Genomic DNA, 15,179 nt, shown 5'->3' on the forward strand with positions numbered 1-15,179 from the left:
CTCACTCCCCCTCTCTCTCTCTCTCTGCCTCACTCTGTCTCGACCCTCTCTCTCTCTCTCTCTCTCCCCCTCGTCTCTCTCTTCTCTGTCTCTCTCTCCCCCTCTCTCTCTCTCTCTGTCTCTCTCTCCCCCTCTCTCTCTGTCTCTCTCTCTCTCTCCCCCTCTCTCTCTCTCACTCTCTCCCTCTTAATCCTCAGAAGATGATGACAGATCACTCAGGAGGAGACAATCCCCAGCCTCCGGAACAAGCCGCATTAACAGGGACGCAGTAAGATTCAGTGAACCGCGCCATGAAAGATGAAGCTCCGGCTCCACATTGATGCCAGCTCCCACACAAGCCCCTATTCACAGACTGCCGGCACGGTGGAAACAGCAAGCCTCGTCAGTTTCAGCGGGGGGGGGGGGGGAGAGAAATATCTGTCCATGTCCAACACCTCTGATCAGCAAAACCCAATCTCTTAGGTTTTACAGAAACATTGTGAAGCGGGCTGTCCCTTGCTGGGGTGCAATTCGCTTCCTTTGCAATCTGCGTTATGCTGTCGCAAGGCTGGTTTCAGTTCTTACCCCTGCTCCTTGCTCTTGCCCCGGGACCGCTGAGCTGCTGATTCTGCGGCGCCGAGCTGGGAATGTGCGCTGCGATGCTGGAGAGGCTGCTGGATGGGAGGGTGGTGTGAAGGGTAAAAGGATAGAGGAAGCTGGGGATTGGGGCAGAGGCGGGCCATGTGACAGCTTACACAGCACATCGGATGTTGCAGGACTGCTTTTTTTTAATAATATATATATTGTTGGTGGGGGCGGGGTTCGGGTCACGTAGGGGAAAGAGAGGCAGAGAGAGAGAGGGAAAGGAGAAGAAGGAGACAGAGAGAGAGAGACAGACACAGGCAGAGACAAAGACAGAAGAGAGAGACAGAGATAGAGACACACAGACAGTGTGACAGAGACACACAGACAGTGTGACAGAGATAGAGACACACAGACAGTGTGACAGAGACACACAGACAGTGTGACAGAGATAGAGACACACAGACAGTGTGACAGAGACACACAGACAGTGTGACAGAGATAGAGACACACAGACAGAGTGACAGAGATAGAGACACACAGACAGTGCGACAGAGATAGAGACACACAGACAGAGTGACAGAGATAGAGACACACAGACAGTGCGACAGAGATAGAGACACACAGACAGAGTGACAGAGATAGAGACACACAGACAGAGTGACAGAGATAGAGACACACAGACAGAGTGACAGAGATAGAGACACACAGACAGTGCGACAGAGACAGAGACACACAGACAGAGTGACAGAGACAGAGACACACAGACAGTGCGACAGAGATAGAGACACACAGACAGAGTGACAGAGATAGAGACACACAGACAGAGTGACAGAGATAGAGACACACAGACAGAGTGACAGAGATAGAGACACACAGACAGTGCGACAGAGATAGAGACACACAGACAGAGTGACAGAGATAGAGACACACAGACAGAGTGACAGAGACACACAGAGTGTGACAGAGACAGAGACACACAGACAGTGCGACAGAGATAGAGACACACAGACAGAGTGACAGAGACACACAGAGTGTGACAGAGACAGAGACACACAGACAGTGTGACAGAGATAGAGACACACAGACAGTGTGACAGAGACACACAGACAGTGTGACAGAGATAGAGACACACAGACAGAGTGACAGAGATAGAGACACACAGACAGTGTGACAGAGATAGAGACACACAGACAGAGTGACAGAGATAGAGACACACAGACAGTGCGACAGAGATAGAGACACACAGACAGAGTGACAGAGATAGAGACACACAGACAGAGTGACAGAGATAGAGACACACAGACAGTGCGACAGAGATAGAGACACACAGACAGAGTGACAGAGATAGAGACACACAGACAGAGTGACAGAGACAGAGACACACAGACAGAGTGACAGAGACACACAGAGTGTGACAGAGACAGAGACACACAGACAGTGCGACAGAGATAGAGACACACAGAGTGTGACAGAGACAGAGACACACAGACAGTGCGACAGACACAGAGACACACAGAGTGTGACAGAGACAGAGACACACAGAGTGTGACAGAGACACACAGACAGAGTGACAGACACACAGACAGTGTGACAGAGATAGACACACAGACAGTGTGACAGAGACACACAGACAGTGTGACAGAGACAGAGACACACAGACAGTGTGACAGAGACAGAGACATACAGAGTGTGACAGAGACACACAGACGGTGTGACAGAGATAGAGACACACAGACAGAGTGACAGAGATAGAGACACACAGACAGTGCGACAGAGACACACAGAGTGTGACAGAGACAGAGACACACAGACAGTGCGACAGACACAGAGACACACAGAGTGTGACAGAGACAGAGACACAGACAGTGTGACAGAGACAGAGACACACAGAGTTTGACAGAGACACACAGACAGAGTGACAGAGACACACAGACAGTGCGACAGAGATAGACACACAGACAGAGTGACAGAGACAGAGACACAGACAGAGTGACAGAGACACACAGACAGAGTGACAGAGACACACAGACGGTGTGACAGAGACACACAGACAGAGTGACAGAGATAGAGACACACAGAGTGTGACAGAGACGGAGACACACAGACAGTGTGACAGAGACACACAGACAGTGTGACAGAGACAGAGACACACAGACAGAGTGACAGAGACACACAGACAGAGTGACAGAGACAGAGACACACAGACAGTGTGACAGAGACACACAGACAGAGTGACAGAGACAGAGACACACAGAGTGTGACAGAGACAGAGACACACAGACAGTGTGACAGAGACACACAGACAGGGTGACAGAGACAGAGACACACAGAGTGTGACAGAGACAGAGACACACAGACAGAGTGACAGAGACAGAGACACACAGACAGTGTGACAGAGACACACAGACAGAGTGACAGAGACAGAGACACAGAGTGTGACAGAGACAGAGACACACAGACAGAGTGACAGAGACACACAGACAGAGTGACAGAGACACAGAGACAGAGACACACAGACAGTGTGACAGAGACACACAGACAGAGACACACAGACAGAGTGACAGAGACAGAGACACACAGAGTGTGACAGAGACAGAGACACACAGACAGAGTGACAGAGACAGAGACACACAGACAGAGTGACAGAGACAGAGACACACAGAGTGTGACAGAGACAGAGACACACAGAGTGTGACAGAGACAGAGACACACAGAGTGTGACAGAGACACACAGACAGTGTGACAGAGATAGAGACACACAGAGTGTGACAGAGACAGAGACACACAGACAGTGTGACAGAGACAGAGACACACAGACAGAGTGACAGAGATAGAGACACACAGACAGTGTGACAGAGACAGAGACACACAGACAGTGTGACAGAGACAGAGACACACAGACAGTGTGACAGAGACAGAGACGCACAGACAGAGTGACAGAGACAGAGACACACAGACAGTGTGACAGAGACACACAGACAGAGTGACAGAGACAGAGACACACAGACAGAGTGACAGAGACAGAGACACACATAGTGTGACAGAGACAGAGACACACAGACAGAGTGACAGAGACAGAGACACACAGACAGAGTGACAGAGATAGAGACACACAGACAGAGTGACAGAGACAGAGACACACAGACAGAGTGACATAGACAGAGACACACAGACAGAGTGACAGAGACAGAGACACACAGACAGAGTGACAGAGATAGAGACACACAGACAGAGTGACAGAGATAGAGACACACAGACAGAGTGACAGAGACAGAGACACACAGACACAGTGACAGCGACAGAGACACACAGACAGAGTGACAGAGACAGAGACACACAGACAGAGTGACAGAGACAGAGACACACAGACAGTGTGACAGAGACACACAGACAGAGTGACAGAGACAGAGACACACAGACAGTGTGACAAAGACACACAGACAGAGTGACAGAGACAGAGACACACAGACAGAGTGACAGTGACAGAGACACACAGACAGAGTGACAGAGACAGAGACACACAGACAGTGTGACAGAGACAGAGACACACAGACAGAGTGACAGAGACACACAGACAGTGTGACAGACAGAGACACACAGACAGTGTGACAGAGACAGAGACACACAGACAGAGTGACAGAGACACACAGACAGTGTGACAGACAGAGACACACAGACAGTGTGACAGAGACAGAGACACACAGACAGTGTGACAGAGACAGAGACACACAGACAGTGTGACAGAGACAGAGACACACAGACAGTGACAGAGACAGTGTGACAGAGACAGAGGCACACAGACAGAGTGACAGAGACAGAGACACACAGAGTGACAGAGACAGAGGCACACAGACAGAGTGACAGAGACAGAGACACACAGAGTGACAGAGACAGAGGCACACAGACAGTGTGACAGAGACAGAGACACACAGACAGTGTGACAGAGACAGAGACACACAGACAGAGTGACAGAGACAGAGACACACAGACAGAGTGACAGAGACAGAGACACACAGAGTGTGACAGAGATAGAGACACACAGACAGTGTGACAGAGACACACAGAGTGTGACAGAGACAGAGACACACAGACAGTGTGACAAAGACACACAGACAGAGTGACAGAGACACACAGACAGAGTGACAGAGACAGAGACACACAGAGTGTGACAGAGACAGAGACACACAGACAGAGTGACAGAGACAGAGACACACAGACAGAGTGACAGAGACAGAGACACACAGACAGTGTGACAGAGACAGAGACACACAGACAGAGTGACAGAGACAGAGACACACAGACAGAGTGACAGAGACAGAGACACACAGACAGAGTGACAGAGACAGAGACATACAGACAGAGTGACAGAGACAGAGACACACAGACAGAGTGACAGAGACAGAGACACACAGACAGAGTGACAGAGACAGAGACACACAGACAGAGTGACAGAGACACACAGACAGTGTGACAGAGATAGAGACACACAGACAGAGTGACAGAGACAGAGACACACAGACAGTGTGACAGAGACAGAGACACACAGACAGAGTGACAGAGACAGAGACACACAGAGTGTGACAGAGACAGAGACACACAGACAGAGTGACAGAGACAGAGACACACAGACAGTGTGACAGAGACACACAGACAGAGTGACAGAGACAGAGACACACAGACAGTGTGACAGAGACAGAGACACACAGACAGAGTGACAGAGACAGAGACACACAGAGTGACAGAGACAGAGGCACACAGACAGTGTGACAGAGACAGAGACACACAGACAGAGTGACAGAGACAGAGACACACAGACAGAGTGACAGAGACAGAGACACACAGAGTGTGACAGAGATAGAGACACACAGACAGTGTGACAGAGACAGAGACACACAGAGTGTGACAGAGATAGAGACACACAGACAGAGTGACAGAGACAGAGACACAGACAGTGTGACAGAGATAGACAGACAGAGTGACAGAGACACACAGACAGTGTGACAGAGATAGAGACACACAGACAGAGTGACAGAGATAGAGACACACAGACAGAGTGACAGAGATAGAGACACACAGACAGAGTGACAGAGACAGAGGCACACAGACAGACTGACAGAGATAGAGACACACAGACAGAGTGACAGAGACAGAGGCACACAGACAGACTGACAGAGATAGAGACACACAGACAGTGTGACAGAGATAGAGACACACAGACAGAGTGACAGAGACACACAGACAGTGTGACAGAGATAGACACACAGACAGAGTGACAGAGACAGAGACACACAGAGTGTGACAGAGATAGAGACACACAGTGACAGAGATAGAGACACACAGACAGAGTGACAGAGATAGAGACACACAGACAGAGTGACAGAGATAGAGACACACAGAGTGACAGAGACAGAGACACACAGACAGTGTGACAGAGATAGACACACAGACAGAGTGACAGAGACAGAGACACACAGACAGTGTGACAGAGATAGAGACACACAGACAGAGACAGAAGAGAGAGACAGATAGAGAAACAGACAGAAAGAGTGACACACAGAGACAGAAGAGAGAGACAAAGATAGAGACACACAGACAGAAAGGGTGACACACAGACAGACAGAAGAGAGACAGAGATAGAGACACAGTCAGAAAGAATGACACACAGACAGAGACAGAAGGGAGAGACAGAGATAGAGACATAGACAGAAAGGGTGACACAGAGACAGACAGAAGAGAGACAGAGATAGAGACACAGCCAGAAAGAGTGACACACAGACAGACAAGAGAGAGACAGAGATAGAGACACAGACAGAAAGAGTGACACACAGAGACAGAAGAGACAGAGATAGAGACACACAGACAGAAAGGGTGACTCACAGACAGAGACAGAAGAGAGAGACAGAGATAGAGACACACAGACAGAAAGGGTGACACAGAGACAGAAGAGAGAGACAGAGATAGAGACACACAGACAGAAAGGGTGACACACAGACAGAGACAGAAGAGAGAGACAGAGATAGAGACACACAGACAGAAAGGGTGACACACACACAGACAGAAGAGAGAGACAGAGATAGAAAGCCGGAGAGGAATGCACTGAATTATTAATATTGTTATTTTATCATTATCATTATTGTTATTTTATCATTACTATTACTATTATTAGATAGCAGTATGTGCATGCCTCATGAAATTTATACTAAATCGTCATTTAGCATTATAGAAACTAGTGTTTTCACACTCATCCCACAAAATAGGTCCATTTTATTTCGTTTTTTGAACTATATAAATGCGTTCTTTCCACATAAGCTGCTGGAATATCCAGGGTCTCCGCTCCTCAACTTTTGGGATGAAGAGTACAGACCCTGAATTCCTAAAAGCTATAAAAGACATTGATATAATTGTGTTAACAGAAACATGGTGCCAAAAGGACATGCCGACCCACTGTCCTCCAATGTACCATGAAATCATTGTGCCCTCAGTAAAGAACACTAAGACACGCAAGGGCAGAACCTCCGGGGGAATCTTGGTGTGGTATAAAGGAGAACTGGACAAACACATCTCACCGATAAAACAGGGAAAATCACACGTATGGCTAAAATTAGATAAAAATATAGGAATAGCAAAAAAAGATGTCTACTTATGTGCGATCTACATACCTCCAATAGAATCGCCATATTTTGAAGAGGAGTTATTTGATACTCTCCACATGGAAATCAGCCATTTCCAGGCCCAAGGAAAGGTGCTACTATGTGGGGACCTAAATGCAAGGACCGGATGTGAACCTGACTTCATAGACCCACAGGGCAACAACCATGTGTTTGGCCAGACCCCTTTATATGTCACACCAGCCATCGCAAATCGGAACAACCTTGATTGTGAAATAAATAAAAGCGGTAGGGAGGTAGTGCAACTCTGCCGAGCCTTAGGCCTGTACATAGTTAACGGTAGGTTCAGAGGGGAATCCTTAGGGAGACTCACATATTCCTCAACTCTTGGGTCTAGTGTGGTGGATTATACAATCACTGACCTGGACCCCTGCGATATCAACGCATTCACTGTCAGGCAGCAATCCCCCCCTCTCAGACCATAACCAAATAAATGTGTACCTTAAACTTTCTGCCCAAACTACAGACACAAAAAAGGAACCCAGTAAGCTCCATAAAATAAACCAGACATACAGATGGGCCCCAGACAGTGGAGATAAATTCATCACAGCACTAAATTCACCTGATCTCTCAAGTAAAATATCAAAATTTAAAGAAAATCTATATGAGATCACCAGAGATGGTGTAAACATGGCCATAGATGATATAAATATGATCTTCCATGAGGCAGCTGTAAAAGCCGACCTTGTGAAACAGAAGAGGAAACGTTACAAAAGACAAAATAAAAATGAGAAATGGTTTGACCACGAATGCAAAAATGCCAGAAAAGACCTGAGAAAAATATCAAACCAAAAGCATCGCCAACCAAACAATCCAGACCTACGTATTAGATACAATGAGACCCTCAAAAGATATAAACACACCATTAGGAACAAAACACAAAATTATACCCACAAAATACTCGAAGAAATTGAAAACTCCATTAATCCAAATCAATTCTGGGATATGTGGAATAACCTGAGTATAACACAATTGCAAGCATTACCAATCCAAGATGGCGACATCTGGAGAACACATTTTGAAAATCTCTACAAAGACATCCCAATAAACGAAACAAACCAAAGTCAACATCATGTCACAGAAAAACTCCACCACACTGGAAGCAACAATTAAAGACAACCAAAACCCTCTAGACTCCCCAATCACATGGAAAGAACTGGCCACAAAAACAAAATCTCTCCACCTAAAGAAAGCCTGTGGCCCAGACAACATCAAAAATGAAATGCTCAAGTTCAGCAATATGGAGATGCAGGGTGCGGTACTCAAGTTATTCAACATCATATTACGTTCAGGCTGTTTTCCCGATATCTGGTGCCAAGGACTCATCTCTCCCATATATAAAAGTGGAAACAAATCAGACCCAAATAACTACCGCGGCATCTGTGTCAACAGTTGTCTAGGGAAGTTATTCTGCAGTATTCTAAATAGTAGATTACTGGATTTTCTTAACAAACATAATATCCTTAGAAAAAATCAAATAGGCTTTCTTCCAAAACACCGCACCACCGACCATATCTATACCCTTCACACTCTCATTGAAAAACATATACACCAAACAAAATATGGGAAAATATTCGCCTGTTTCATCGACTTCAAGAAAGCCTTTGACTCTATCTGGCACGAAGGGCTCTATTATAAACTTCTTCAGTGTGGAATAGGGGGCAAAGTCTATGACCTTATTAAATCGATGTATCTGAAAAATAAATGCGGTGTCAAAATTGGAGACAAACGCACCGGTTTCTTCACCCAGAGAAGAGGCGTCCAGCAGGGCTGCAATTTGAGCCCGACCCTGTTCAACATATACATAAATGAATTAGCAGACATGCTGGAGCAAAGCGAGTCACCGGGTCTCTGTCTCCTGGATGGAGAAGTGAAATCCCTGTTCTATGCGGATGACCTGGTTCTGCTGTCTCCCACAGAACAGGGATTACAGCAACAACTAGACCTACTCGACAAATACTGCCAAAATTGGGCCCTAACAGTAAATCTAAAGAAAACCAACATCATGATTTTTCAAAAAAGGCCCAGGTGTCAGGAAAACAAATACCAGTTTACTCTCAGTGATACCATCATAGGACACACTATGAGCTACACTTACCTTGGTCTAACCATTACAGCATCAGGGAGCTTCAGCATAGCAGTGAATGCACTAAAAGAAAAAGCCCGAAGAGCCCTATATGCAATAAAAAGAAAATTCTACAACATCCAAATCCCAATCAAAATCTGGCTCAAAATATTTGACAGCATAATCCTGCCCATTGCGCTGTACGGTAGTGAGGTATGGGGCCCGCTCAATCACCATAGCTACACTAAATGGGAAAAACACTCAATAGAAGCCCTACATGCAGAATTTTGCCGAAGCATCCTTCGCACCCAAAGGAAAACACCAACAAATGCATGCAGAGCCGAACTAGGCAGATACCCACTGATAATAAACATCCAAAAACGAGCACTAAACTTCCTAAATCACCTCAAATCTAGCTCCCCAGACACCCTTCATTTCAAAGCCTTCCAGACCCAAGAGCTGAACCCAGAAAAGAGTCCCCTGAGTCAGCTGCTACTGAAACTAAGTACTCCTACTCAGCCGGACCCTGACCAGTCCCAGACCAACACTGCCGTCCAAACACCAATCCGAGTGAACCAAATCATTAAACAATGCAAAGAAACCTACCTGGAACATTGGAACAAAATAACCGAAAGCCAAAGCAGATTAGAATGTTACCGGGCCCTAAAAAGAGAATATAAACTGGCAGACTATCTCTCGACCATCAGAGACACAAAACAGAGACAGACCCTCACCAGGTACAGACTAAGCGACCACCAACTGGCAATTGAAAAAGGAAGATACAAGAAATCCTGGCAGCCTAGAGAGAATAGAATATGTGATCAATGTCTGGCCGGTGAGGTTGAGGCAGAGATGCAGTTCCTCCTAAAATGCGAAAAATTCAACACATCAAGAAACATATTATTTGACAAGCTAAGCCAAACAACCCCAGATTTCAAGGAATTGGATGACCTGTCAAAATTAAGATTAGTCCTGGGAGAAGGAGACAGACCATACCTTGGTGCCAAATATGTAACAACATGTCACAACCTGAGGACTGTTTAAAATTAATACTGAATGTACCCAATGATGTACAAAGACTGTTTAAATTAATATTGTTTAAAGTAATATTGTATGTACCCAACGAAGGTCAAAATTGTTTGACACCTACAGAATGTTGGAAAACTGTACTTTTTGTTATGTAAGCTTTGGCAATATGGTTCCCTGTAAACTTTCATGCCAATAAAGCATTTGAATTGGAATTGGAATTGAATTGAATTGATAGAGACACACAGACAGAAAGGGTGACACACAGACAGAGACAGAAGAGAGAGACAGAGATAGAGACACAGTCAGAAAGGGTGACACACAGACAGACAGAAGGGAGACAGAGATAGAGACACACAGACAGAAAGGGTGACACACAGACAGACAGAAGAGAGAGACAGAGATAGAAACACACAGACAGAAAGGGTGACACACAGACAGACAGAAGAGAGAGACAGAGATAGAGACACACAGACAGAAAGGGTGACACACAGACAGACAGAAGAGAGAGACAGAGATAGAAACACACAGACAGAAAGGGTGACACACAGACAGAGACAGAAGAGAGAGACAGAGATAGAGACACAGTCAGAAAGGGTGACACACAGACAGACAGAAGGGAGAGACAGAGATAGAAACACACAGACAGAAAGGGTGACACACAGACAGAGACAGAAGAGAGAGACAGAGATAGAGACACAGTCAGAAAGACTGACACACAGACAGACAGAAGAGAGAGACAGAGATAGAGACACAGTCAGAAAGAGTGACACACAGACAGAGACAGAAGAAAGAGACAGAGAGACACACAGACAAAAAGGGTGACACAGACAGAGACAGAAGAGACAGACAGAGAGTGACACAGACAGAGAGACACACAGACAGAGACAGAAGAGAGAGACAGAGAGAGAGACAGAAAGCGAGAGACACAGAGTGACACACACAGACAGAGAGGCAGAGATCTCTGTCTGTCTGTCTCTCTTCTGTCACTCTCTGTCTCTGTCTGTGTGTCTCTCTGTCTGTCTCTGTCTGTGTGTCTCTCTGTCTGTCTCTCTCTCTCTCCGTCTGTCTCTGTCTGTGTGTCTCTCTGTCTGTGTCTCTCTCTGTCTGTCTCTGTCTGTGTGTCTCTCTGTCTGTCTCTGTCTCTCTGTCTGTCTCTGTCTCTCTCTGTCTGTCTCTGTCTGTGTGTCTCTCTGTCTGTCTCCTGTCTGTCTCTGTCTCTGTCTGTCTCTGTCTGTGTGTCTCTCTGTCTGTCTCTGTCTGTGTGTCTCTCTGTCTCTGTCTCTCTCTGTCTGTCTCAGTGAGAGAAACAACACGAGGGAATAACCTACTTGACCTCGACCTCATCAGTCTACCTGCAGCAGGTGCACCTGTCCATGGCAGCACTGGCAGGAGTAACCACCGCACAGGCCTTGTGAAGGTAAAATCTTATCTCCACAGGGAGGAGATCCTCCATCGGAACACGGGAACAGGAGGAGGCCATTCAGCCCCCTCGAGCCTGTTACAACAGGAACTGGAGGAGGCCCATTCAGCCTCCTCGAGCCTGTTACACGGGAACAGGAGGAGGCCCATTCAGCCCCCTCGAGCCTGTTACACAGGAACAGGAGGAGGCCATTCAGCCCCGTCGAGCCTGTTACAACAGGAACAGGAGGAGGCCATTCAGCCTCCTCGAGCCTGTTACACGGGAACTGGAGGAGGCTATTCAGCCCCCTCAAGCCTGTTACAACGGGAACAGGAGGAGGCCATTCAGCCCCCTCGAGCCTGTTACACAGGAACAGGAGGAGGCCGTTCAGCCCCCTTGAGCCTGTTACACAGGAACAGGAGTAGGCCCATTTAGTCCCTCGAGCCAGTTACACAGGAACAGGAGGAGGCCCATTCATTCCCCACGAGCCTGTTACACAGGAACAGGAGGAGGCCCATTCAGTCCCCACGAGCCTGTTACACAGGAACAGGAGGAGGCTATTCAGCCCCCTCGAGCCTGTTACAACAGGAACAGGAGAAGGCCCATTCAGTCCCTCGAGCCTGTTACAACAGGAACAGGAGGAGGCCATTCAGCCCCCTCGAGCCTGTTACACGGGAACTGGAGGAGGCCATTCAGCCCCCTCGAGCCAGTTACACAGGAACTGGAGGAGGCCATTCAGCCCCCTCGAGCCTGCTACACAGGAACTGGGGGAGGTCATTCAGCCCCCTCGAGCCTGTTACACAGGAACAGGAGGAGGCCATTCAGCCCCCTCAATCCTGTTACACAGGAACTGGAGGAGGCCATTCAGCCCCCTCGAGCCTGTTACAACAGGAACAGGAAGAGGCCGTTCAGCCCCCTCGAGCCTGTTAAACAGGAAGGGGCCGTTCTGCCCCCTCAAGCCTGTTACAACAGGAACAGGAGGAGGCCATTCAGTCTCCACGAGCCTGTTACACAGGAACAGGAGTAGGCCCATTCAGCCCCCTCAAGCCTGTTACACAGGAACTGGAGGACGCCATTCAGCTCCCCTCAAGCCTGTTACACAGGAACTGGAGGAGGCCATTCAGCCCCCCTCAAGCCTGTTACACAGGAATTGGGGGAGGCCATTCAGCCCCCTCGAGCCTGTTACAACAGGAACAGGAGGAGGCCATTCAGTCTCCACGAGCCTGTTACACAGGAACAGGAGTAGGCCCATTCAGCCCCCTCAAGCCTGTTACACAGGAACTGGAGGAGGCCATTCAGCCCCCCTCAAGCCTGTTACACAGGAATTGGGGGAGGCCATTCAGTCCCCACGAGCCTGTTACACAGGAACAGGAGGAGGCCATTCAGCCCCCTCGAGCCTGTTACAACAGGAACAGGAGGAGGCCCATTCAGTCCCTCGAGCCTGTTACACAGGAACTGGAGGAGGCCATTCAGCCCCCTCGAGCCTGTTACACAGGAACTGGAGGAGCCCATTCAGCCCCCTCGAGCCTGTTACACAGGAACTGGAGGAGGCCATTCAGCCCCCTCGAGCCTGTTACACGGGAACTGGAGGAGGCCATTCAGTCCCCTCGAGCCTGTTACACAGGAACAGGAGTAGGCCCATTCAGCCCCCTCGAGCCTGTTACACGGGAACTGGAGGAGGCCATTCAGCCCCCTCGAGCCTGTTACAACAGGAACAGGAAGAGGCCATTCAGCCCCTTCGAACCTGTTACATGGGAACTGGAGGAGGCCATTCAGCCCCCTCGAGCCTGTTACACAGGAACTGGAGGAGGCTATTCAGCCCCCTCGAGCCTGTTACACAGGAACTGGAGGAGGCTATTCAGCCCCCTCGAGCCTGTTACAACAGGAACAGGAGGAGGCCATTCAGCCCCCTCGAGCCTGTTACACAGGAACAGGAACAGGCCGTTCAGCCCCTCGAGCCTGTTGAACAGGAAGAGGCCGTTCTGCCCCCTCAAGTCTGTTACAACAGGAACAGGAGGAGGCCATTCAGTCCCCACGAGCCTGTTACACAGGAACAGGAGTAGGCCCATTCAGCCCCCCTCAAGCCTGTTACACAGGAACAGGAGTAGGCCCATTCAGCCCCCCTCGAGCCTGTTACACAGGAACAGGAGTAGGCCCATTCAGCCCCCTCAAGCCTGTTACACAGGAACTGGAGGAGGCCATTCAGCCCCCTCGAGCCTGTTACACAGGAACAGGAAGAGGCCATTCAGCCCCCCTCAAGCCTGTTACACAGGAACTGGAGGAGGCCATTCAGCCCCCCTCAAGCCTGTAACGCAGGAACAGGAGGAGGCCATTCAGCCCCCCTCAAGCCTGTTACACAGGAACTGGAGGAGGCCATTCAGCCCCCCTCAAGCCTCTTACACAGGAATTGGAGGAGGCCATTCAGCCCCCTCGAGCTTGTTACACAGGAACTGGAGGAGGCCATTCAGCCCCCTCAAGCCTGTTACACAGGAACTGGAGGAGGCCATTCAGCCCCCTCGAGCCTGTTACACGGGAACAGGAGGAGTCCATTCTGCTCCCTCAAGCCTGTTACACAGGAACTGGAGGAGGCCATTCAGCCCCCTCGAGCCTGCGACACAGGAACTGGGGGAGGCCATTCAGCCCCCTCGAGCCTGTTACACAGGAACAGGAGGAGGCCATTCAGCCCCCTCAAGCCTGTTACAACAGGAACAGGAGGAGGCCATTCAGTCCCCACGAGCCTGTTACACAGGAACAGGAGTAGGCCCATTCAGCCCCCTCAAGCCTGTTACACAGGAACTGGAGGAGGCCATTCAGCCCCCTCGAGCCTGTTACAACAGGAACAGGAAGAGGCCGTTCAGCCCCCTCGAGCCTGTTAAACAGGAAGGGGCCGTTCTGCCCCCTCAAGCCTGTTACAACAGGAACATAGGAGGCCATTCAGTCCCCACGAGCCTGTTACACAGGAACAGGAGTAGGCCCATTCAGCCCCCTCAAGCCTGTTACACAGGAACTGGAGGAGGCCATTCAGCTCCCCTCAAGCCTGTTACACAGGAACTGGAGGAGGCCATTCAGCCCCCCTCAAGCCTGTTACACAGGAACTGGAGGAGGCCATTCAGCCCCCTCGAGCCTGTTACAACAGGAACAGGGGGAGGCCATTCAGCTCCCCTCAAGCCTGTTACACAGGAACTGGAGGAGGCCATTCAGCCCCCTCGAGCCTGTTACAACAGGAACAGGGGGAGGCCATTCAGTCCCCACGAGCCTGTTACACAGGAACAGGAGGAGGCCATTCAGTCCCCACGAGCCTGTTACACAGGAACAGGAGGAGGCCCATTTAGTCCCTCGAGCCTGTTACAACAGGAACAGGAGGAGGCCATTCAGCCCCCTCGAGCCTGTTACACAGGAACAGGAGGAGGCTAGTCAGCCCCCTCGAGCCTGTTACAACAGGAACAGGAGTAGG

This window comes from Somniosus microcephalus, unplaced genomic scaffold (genome assembly GCF_052327205.1).
Source record: "Somniosus microcephalus isolate GS21.2 unplaced genomic scaffold, FLI_Smic_1.0 unresolved_chr3, whole genome shotgun sequence".
NCBI classification, from domain to species: domain Eukaryota; kingdom Metazoa; phylum Chordata; class Chondrichthyes; order Squaliformes; family Somniosidae; genus Somniosus; species Somniosus microcephalus.